The sequence below is a fragment of the Octopus bimaculoides genome, chromosome 25 (assembly GCF_001194135.2).
Source record: "Octopus bimaculoides isolate UCB-OBI-ISO-001 chromosome 25, ASM119413v2, whole genome shotgun sequence".
Lineage (NCBI taxonomy): Eukaryota > Metazoa > Mollusca > Cephalopoda > Octopoda > Octopodidae > Octopus > Octopus bimaculoides.
The window spans coordinates 1,282,635-1,292,716 of NC_069005.1; the positions used below are offsets into that span (position 1 = coordinate 1,282,635).

The 10,082-nt window shown below is 38.1% G+C and overlaps 1 protein-coding gene across 2 annotated transcripts in view; it reads right to left on the minus strand.

Moving 5' to 3' along the window:
* Positions 1 to 10,082, minus strand: part of LOC106876054 (solute carrier family 45 member 3) — a 42,685-nt gene extending 32,603 nt beyond the window's left edge. For both annotated transcript variants that reach the window (XM_014924454.2, XM_014924455.2), the window contains exon 1: positions 10,025 to 10,082. The gene's annotated coding sequence lies outside the window, so the exon portion shown is untranslated. The remainder of the gene's footprint in view (positions 1 to 10,024) is intronic.

Below are 10,082 nucleotides of genomic sequence, written 5' to 3' on the forward strand. Positions count from 1 at the left end.
ATATATACATACCCTGTCACAAATGGTCGCTGATTGCAGGTTTGCCAAGACGTGATTATATGTACAAAATAAGAGATACTCAACAGGAAGAACCTGTATTAATTTCCCCCATTTTCAGTCTGGGCGGCACGGCAGCAGAAATAATATGAGTGAGCCAAATAGTTTTCCAACAAGGAGCCTCTATGTGAGAGTTACCTGACACGCTAGAAATAGCAGCTAATTCTTCTTCACCACCACCAGCAGACATGGCTGAGTGGTTGAAAAGTTCGCTTCGAAAACGCGTAGTTTCGGTTTCACTCCCAGTCAATGACTGCTCGAACAAGTGGTTTTTTTCTTCTTTTTTTCTTGTGTGTGTGTCTGTGTGTTTATCCTCCAACCGCTTGACAGTGCTGGTTTGTTCACATCCCTGTCACTAAGTTAGCCGTTTTGCCAAAAGAAACCAAGCACCAGACTTTAAAATAAGTACTGTGGTTGATTTGTTGGACTAAACTCGATATGGTGGTGCCCCAGCATGACCACAGTCCAGTGCATGAAACAAATAAACAAGTAAATAAAAGTGATGGTCCAGGTTGGTATGCCTCTGATCGTATATCTGCCCAATCAATGAGACCATACTTAGGGTTAAAACACTTTGAACAAATAATTTCTAGTAATTTCAGTCCAACTTGAGTTCTGAGTTCACTTTGAAAATCATCACCATCACCATCATCATCGTCGTTTTAACGTCTACTTTTCCATGCTTGCATAGGTTAGACAAATTTTTTGAGGCAGATTTTTTTTTTTTTACGGCTGGATGCCCTTCCTGTGGCCAACCCTTACCTGTTTCCACACAAGGTAACATTTCTCCCCATGGCCAGACACGTTTCATGGAAGATTTGAAACAAAGAGCACCGCTTGTATGATGGTGACACTCATTTACAGCTGTCATGTGATGTAAAGGCAAGGAGACCGTAACACAACACACACACACGTGCATATACTTATATATATATATATATATAGATATGCATGCATACATACACACACACACACACACACACACATACTAGGGGCCGGCACACAGTTTCCCCTCTATGAAATCCTTGCAAGGCTTTGGTCAGCCCAAGGAGGGTATAGTAGAAGACACTTGCCCAAGTGGGACTAAACGCAGAACCATGTGGGTGGAAAGCTTGCTGTGCTGGTACTGCATAAAAGCCCCATGTGCCATTGGTGCATAAAAGGCACTTAGTATGCTCTGTAAAAAAAAAATGGAGTCTAGTGTAGCTCTCCTGCCTTGGCAGCTCCTGTCAACTGTCCAACCCATGACAGCATGAAAAAGATGTCAAATGATGATGAGCTACACCTGGATATTAAAATGAATACCCATTGAAAATCAATTTAATTCTGAATTTGAATTGTTAATACTGAATTTAATGTTGTAATTTTGTGTCAATCAATAACATGCATTATTCTCTCAATCAATATCACTCATCATTAAGGTGGCGAGCTGGCAGAATCGTTAGCACGCTGGGTGAAATGCTTGGTGGTATTTCGTCTGCTGTTACGTTCTTAGTTCAAATTCCACCGACATTGCCTTTTATTCTTTCAGGGTTGATTAAATAAGTACCAGTTACGCACTGGGGTTGATGTAATCGACTTAATCTCTTTGAATGGAAGCATGCCAGATATGAGAGCCTTCCGAGGGTAAAGGAACAATAAGAAGAGTGCGACTGTTATCGAATGAACAATATTTCGACACTTTGTGTGTCTTCCACAACTTCAAAATAATCAGCTCAATCCGCTTTATTTTGGTAATATTTAAGGATTCGATAACAGTCGCACTCTTCTTATTGTAATCATCATCATCAATAATAATAATAATGGTTTCAAATTTTGCCTCAAGGGCAGCAATTTTGGGGGAGGGGGTGAGTCGATTACATTGACCCCCAGTGTTCAACTGGTATTTATTTCATCGACCCTAAAAGGATGAAAGGCAAAGTCAATCTCGGCAGAATTTGAACTTAGAATGTAAGGACAGACGAAATACCACAAAGCATTTTGCCCCGTGTAAACAAATGTCACAAAGTCACCTTCATTAGTTTACAGCCATTACAGTTGTAATAAGGAATTGTGCCGCCAGAGGAGGGGGCAGAGTTGCCTATAGCTGAAACAACTGTAAGCCGATGAAGGTGATTACACAAGTCCTGTTCTTTTGCCATTCATTTATCAATTAACATTGCACTCTGTGTTTATCTTCTGATGCGGAGCTGAGGCTGTCCGTGAATTCAAACCACCTCACAACCAGACATTAGTAACAGTTGCCATTATAAGTAAACTGTGTCCTGACATTTGGTCATCGGTCCAGCTATGGCAAAGTGAGATTATAATACCATCCAGCCACCCAGCCATTCATCTTTGCCCGCTATTCCTGGGAGAGTCATGGAAGGGGAGTCCTCATGTACCTTCTCCATAAGGTCCCATCAGAGGCAACTGTCGTCAGACTTTCCAGCTGGATACCCAGGTGTGACCAACTGAGGCTTTTGGATATTATCTAATCATCTTGTTCTTCTTGTTCCTGTTCTATCTCTAGGTCTCCTGCCAGTTGGCTCAGTTTGAAGAATTTGTTTTGCAGTTCTTTTTCCTGCAACATTCTAATCCCACATCTGTGATACCAGAGCTGGGGCCTTTCAGTGCAGAGAAGTGATGGTTCAACCTGATCTCCGAGCTGTGCACCCTGCTGAGTAACATAATATTAAAAACAATGTAATATTAATTATGTAATTTTATGATGAACGGCTCATTAGTCACAATCACAACATTAATAGTAATAACAAACAGACTGCAACACGTGAAAAAAGTAAATAAACAAAACAAGTTTGGTAGAAACATGTCTGAGCAGTTAAGAAGTTTGCTTTTCAACCATGGGGTTCTGGGTTCAGTCCTGCTGCATGGTACCCTTCATTAAGTGTCTGCTACTGTAGCCCCAGGCCAACCAATGCCTTTGCAGTGGAATTGGTTCATGAAACTAAACAAAAGCAAGTCACATGTGTGTGTGTGTGTGTGCGCGCACATGCATGCATGTGTATATGTGTGTGTGTGTGTCGTTATTCAGTTTAATTTCAAGATTTCTGGCCAATCGAGAAAGAGATGGTTTCTATCCCAAATCCGAGGCTCCTTCATTGGAATTTCAATAACAGCAACAGGGTATTTTTGTTTGTATGTTCTGCTTTATGTAGGTCTTCTCATGCATATAGTTGCATATCTAGACATGCTCATATATACTTAAATGATAAACTTCTGGAAAGTTTTACAGATTTTCTCAGTTCCAGTGATGGTTTGGATCTGTAGTCTTCAAATTCACTTTCGCCTTTCTGGTTTTGAGAAACCTAATTTCTCTAAGTATGTATAATTTGTGTTGCACAAGCATTTATTACTATAATCTACTGACAAACAGATGTCTCTTTATAGGTGACCTCATTTTGTCGTTCCATCTACTGAAATTGTTACGGATTGAAAGAGTGGTGATGTGTGCAAACCTAACCAGTAAGACATTTGATAGTCAAAGTCGTTTGAAACTATGACTGGGTAACTTCTTATCTCACGGAGTGACCTGATCGGTCTGATGGAAGGTGTAACTTTTGTTTGTTACCTGTTTCAAACTGTGCAGATCTACAGCAAGACTGAAGTTATCTGAGAGGTCATGGACAGAGAAGTCAGAAGTGCTATTGCCAATGACAAAGCACAAGGAGACAGCAGTCGTTGTGTCCCTGTGTGTGTGTGTGTGTGTGTGTGTGTGTGTGTATCTTGTTCATCTTAACATCATGTGGTAATTGTAAACAAGTGTCACCATCTCACAAGCAGTGTCATGCCCTTCCAATCTTCCATGTGAAACACGTTTGGTCCATGAGGCAACATTACCTTGATTGGGAACAGGTGACAACAGGTGACAGCTGACGACAGGTAAGACTGCCGGTCATAGCAGAATCTTGCTTCAACAAATTCCATTCAACAGGTGAAAGTTTGGCAAAGTGGACTTTCAAGTGACGATGATGATAATGATGATGATTATGATGCTGTATACATATGCACACACTGACATTTGTATGAGTGTAGCTGCAGACAGACAGCAGAAACGACTGAAGAACAAAACTGCACAAGCAAAGACAGCTGTGAATTCACTGGTTGGGGTTAAATCAACTCATTTTGTATGTAAATAAATACACATGCACTTGTGCATGTGTATACACACACACACACACACACACACATATATAAATGAGTCAGAGTGACCAGCAGCATGTATTTGGACAAAGACAAATAAAGGTATATCAAATAACATACAAGATTGAATTCTTGATGAACAGAAATTGTCTCCACTCCCAGAGAGAGAGTGGATTTACTCCTCGATGGCAGCTGGTAGCAACTCCGAACAAGAAGATGGGATAATCTCAAGATTTACAAATTCTTCAAAACAGACATGTCAGTAAGTAAAAAGTGGTGTGATTGCCTGAGGAGTGGATATGGCCAATGGAACTAGATTTATTTCTTATGTTGAAGGGATTAAGTGATGCTATAATTATAGCTTAAATTGACTTATTTCATATTTATATGTTAGTATCAATCTGCAGTATATCCTATGTAAGTATAATGCACGTTATTGTGTTTATTTCTCACCAAAATCCCTGAGCAGCCGTAAAGGATTACCATGGATTTTTTTGGCGTCTCAACAGTGTTTCTGCTGATGTAACATCTGGACATCTCTCTGTGAAGGCTAGTTTCTTCATTCGGCTTCACTTCATTTTTCTTCATATTTGTGTATCTTAGGTTTTCATAGTATAAACAACTGCTCATGTATCTCTCTCTCTCACTCTATATATATATATATATATATATATATATCACGTGATCATGTGACCGACCAGGCAATCAAATGCTGCTACACACTGCTGGTCACAATGTGCTTTGCATTGTTTTAGCCTTTGAATGACGCCACCCCGCTGATTAAGCGAACAGGAAGAAAGAGTGAGAGATAATTGTGGTGAAAGGGTACAGCAGGGTACAAACGGCTCGCAGATAATTCGCTTTCCTTGAATTATTTTGGAAACTTCAGCCCTGCCCTTCCTATTGTCAGATATGTCTACTACTACATCAGCACAGTAGAGATAAGAATTCTTATTTTCACACCATTATTTAATGACCAATGAAAGGGTTTGCCTCCTAATTTTGGACTTACAACCTTGTTCAGTAACAAAGCATTTTTTCTACTTTAAAAATTGTTTGAATATCACTTTGTATAAAATGAACAATTTTTCATTTATGACTCCATATTAAGTTGTGGACCCATATCTTGATCGATCTCTGTCTCGCTGTGGTTAATGAAAATATTACTCCAATTTTCTTTTCACTGAGGTCTAGGCCCCAAGAGGAATGGCAATGTCTTCAAGGAAGTACTTAAGCGGATACCAGAAACGCCAACTCAAGGAAAAGCATTCTAACGAAATTTCTAAATGTCAAAAACTATCAAACTATTTTACAATGTCAAGTAAAAGTTTGTCATCACTTACAACTGAAACAAGCCATGCATGCACCAGTGAAGTCAATGACAGGACACAAACCATGAATGCTCTGTTTAGCAATAATCAACATACTGCTGACACTTTTGGTGCAGATGATGATCAAAGTGGTCAAGAATTTCGAGAAAAGAGAGACCAGAAACAGGAAACAGGAAGCAAATTTAGTGATTTCAAAGAATACAGTCTGACCTGACAAGCTGGCCTGTAACAATTAATAAGGATTTCATAGAAAACTGTTTAATGCAAGACATCAGTTTTTTGCAAAATAAAAAACCAGATAATGTATATATTGAATCCAACAAGATTTACAAACAACAAAATTGAAGTTTCTCAAACAAGTATTTTGAAAAAAATGATTGAAAAATGGTCAGACTGTGATGAGATCCTGGTTAGTTTACTCAAAGAGCAAACTCTTTTCTAAATGCCAAATATCACTTACAACAGGTGGGTTTTCTGATTGGATGAATATACTCAGAACTCTAGAAAATCATGAAGACAGCATGGAACATAACAGGGCGATGTTGAGCTGGCTAACACGAGTGTCAAATAAAAACACTGTGGATCAGCAACTTGCGGAAGAGTTGAGAAAAAAACATGGAGTACTGTTTTGAAGAACTAAAAAGAGTTGTAGCAGTTATAAAGTTTTTAAGTGCAAGAGGTTTAGCATTTAGAGGTCAATGAGGAAAAGTGGGGCTCTCCAAACAATGGAAATTTCATGAGGGTGGCCAGTGAGCCTATTGCAGAGTTTGACCCATTTTTGCGCGAACATTTAGAGAAATGTAAAGATGGAAAAGTAAATATTATTTACCTATTCAAATCTGTGTCTGAAGAATTGATAGAAATCATGGGAAAACATGTGAAAGATGAAGTGGTGAATCAGATCAACAACCTAGACATCAAACACTACTCAATTATTGTTGACTCTACACCTGACATGCCACATGTTGACCAGCGATCAATTGGGGTTCGATACTGTCATAGTGGAAAACCCTATGAGAGATTTTTAGCATTTTTGCCAAGAGAAAATCATTCAGCCATGATCTTCTACAAAATAACAATTTATGGGGGAGCATAAGCTTTCACTTGAAAATATCCATGGTCAGTCATACGATAATGCTTCCAACATGAAGGGCTCAGAGAAAGGGCTGCAAGCACTTCTTAGCAACATTAATAGGTATGCAGACTATGTACCATGTGCAAGCCATTCACTCAACCCTGTTTGGTAAAAGGCAGTGTCTACTATACCTGAAGTTGTTGACTATTTTGGCCTTTTGCAGCAGCTGTAGGTTTTCTTTTCAGAATCTCCTCAAAGATGGGGGATTTTGAACACACAGGGCAATCTAGCCTTTTCTCTAAAGAGCCTGAGTGTAACTAAATGGTCTTCACACTATGAAGCAGTCTGGGCAATTAAAAATGGATATAAGGATATTTTACAAACTCTCAAACATGTTTGAAGACTCAGAAGAGAAGCCTGAAGAGAAGTGAGATGCAAAGAATTTATACCCCAAGATGGTAAAATTGGAATATGCTGTTTTAACAGTTGTTTGAGAAGAACTTATGGAGCGTTTTAACAAAACAAGTAAGAAACTCCAAACCCTTGGTTCTGATGTATTTGAAGGTTACTGTCTGCTAGCATCTTTGCTTTCATTTGTTAAAGAACTACAAGAAAATTCAGCCAACAGGATTTCATCCTATGAATCAGTAGCAAAAGGTTCATGTGAATACATCACCTCAAATAATTCTGCTGTTTCCAAAGACATTGTTACAAAGAAATTTGCAGATGAAACATGTGATGGGGTTTCTTTGAAAGGGGTTTAAAAATTTAGGATAGAAGTTCTAAATCAAGTCTATGACTGCTTGATAATCCAGTTGAGCAAGAGGATGTACCCAAATGAGCAGATTGCGAAAAGGTTCAACTTTCTCTCAGAATTGATGAACAATTCAGAATTTGATGAGGACAGTATCAAACTTATAATATCGCATTACAAAGGTGATATTGACCGTGAATTAATAAACAAGTGTTATCAGTTCAAAGGGTTTTTTACACCTTAGGAAATCCCGGAACACAGAAGAAAACACATCATCTAAAATGCAATGCACAGAAGTTCTTCAGCTTATTTATGAGCAACAATTAATTGAAGTCTCCCCTAATATTACCACTGCACATAAGCTGCACTTGACAATGCCTATCACGAACTGTGAAGCAGAAAGGAGTTCCTCAAAGCTTTCCTTTGTTAAGAATAAATTTCGGTCTACCATGACTGAAATTCCTTATGCATATTGTCTCCAGAAAATGGCATTGCAAGGAAGCTGTCATGTGACAAAGTATTTTGTAATTTTCATATGTATCTTAAAGATGCATCATGCATATATGTAATGCTTCCGTAGTTTTCAACCTCCAAAAACTCTAAATGTATAAGGCATCACCTGGAAAATATTTGTAGTGATCTGCTATGGAACAACCACATCGACAAAGATATCGGTGATTACCCACACCTCATTTCTGGTGGAAAAAAGGGCTCATTTTCAGGCACATTTTCAAGGACTCCACATCACAACTCCACCATTTGGGCTATCAGGGCCTCAAGCTGCAGTTCCTTGCAAGGGTACAAAAATTATTTGACCCTTGTTGGATGTTACCCTACTGTTGCTGGTTGTAAAAGGGGCCTCCATAACATTTTAAGCTTCAGAGCCCCAATATTGCAGATCTGCCACTGCCATCCATATATTTATCTATATATATCTATATATCCATCTATATACATATGTACATATATATCCATCTATATATATATATATATGTGTGTGTATATATATATATATATATATAGATAGATAGATAGATAAATAGATGGATATTTTTATCAATATTTAGCAGAAGCAACAGTGTGACCCAAGGTCTAATAGTTTCCTACATTGGCACTTTGGTAAGTGAATGAACTTCTTTCTGTCAGCTCACAAGACTTTGATCAATCCAAATGCTATGGTAGAAGACACTTGTCCAAGGTGGTTTGTTGTGGAACTGAACCCAAAACCATGTGGCTGGGAAGTGAAATTCTTAACTACACAACCATGTTTTGCACCTACCAGCTGCATATAAATATATTACTCTACACCCCTGATCACAATACGCTTCTTCACATTGTTGTAGCTTTCAAATGATACGTCCCTCCTTCCCCGCTGGCTAGGGTTGAACTCATGACGAACCAACGTCAAATAAAGTCGTTTTCTCAAGAACGTAATGCACCACCTGGTCTGGGAATCGAAACCACAATCTTGGACAGTGAGTGCAACACCCTAACCACTAGGTCACACACACACACACAAACATAATGTATGCATGTGTGTGTGTGTGCATGCTCTGCAAGCAGATGGGTGTGTCACGCCTCACTCTACACTCACGCTTCTCCAAAAATCACCAACACAACAATGTTGTCAACAAATTATCTGCTCGCATTGTGTCTTTGAAGACATGTGGAACAAGACGTCCCCCATTTGAAAAGCAGGGGTTACTGACAACACATGCATCCAGCTGTAATACGATGCTTCAATAATGTATGCAGCTAACCCATGCTGGCATTGGGAAAACGGACATAAAAAGAACATATGTATGTGTGTGTATGTATGTATATATATATATATATATATATTTATATATAATACTACATACATGCACACATACACACACACTATAAATATACATAAATGATTAATTACATATATTTATACACATATTAATATATATATTATACATACATATAAGTTTGAGTATGTATGTATAGATATAGATATATATACACACACACACACACTCCTACACATTTATAAACACTCCCTAACAGATATACACACGCATACATTTATACACATACATACATACATATATATATATATATATATATATATATATATATATATATATATATATGTACTGACATATATATATATATATACGTATACACACACACACGCATATATATATATAGATAGATAGATATGTTTGTGTGTGTGTGATTAGTACTTCCTAGTGACTAAACAGTAGCTAAAACTGTCCAGTCGTATTGACCGGTTAAATTATTATATATAGATATGTGTATACATGTCTCAGCACATTATTATTTTGTCTTTGACCCTATCTGTAAATATACGGCATTGCTATTATAATGACGGGCATCTCATGGATGTAAAAGAGGGGGAAGAACGACTGTATAGGGTGTGTCAACCCCTGAATAATAGTGAGAGAGAGAGAGAGAGAAATGCATCCCAGACCAACACAAACAAAACATAGAGTGAGATGTTAAGGTCAGATGCCAAATGTAGATCGACAATCGCGATAAATAAAACGAAGAGGGGAAGATTACGACCCAAATGATGATGACGATGATAAACGAGTCGAGTAATTAAGACTAATATTAATAACGATGATGATTAGCATCGGAGATTGGAACATTTCACTAAGTTCAAGCACTTACCTCTTGGAGGAATAAATGGTGTATTTTTTCGGGGTTTTGATATATTTAGATAATTTCG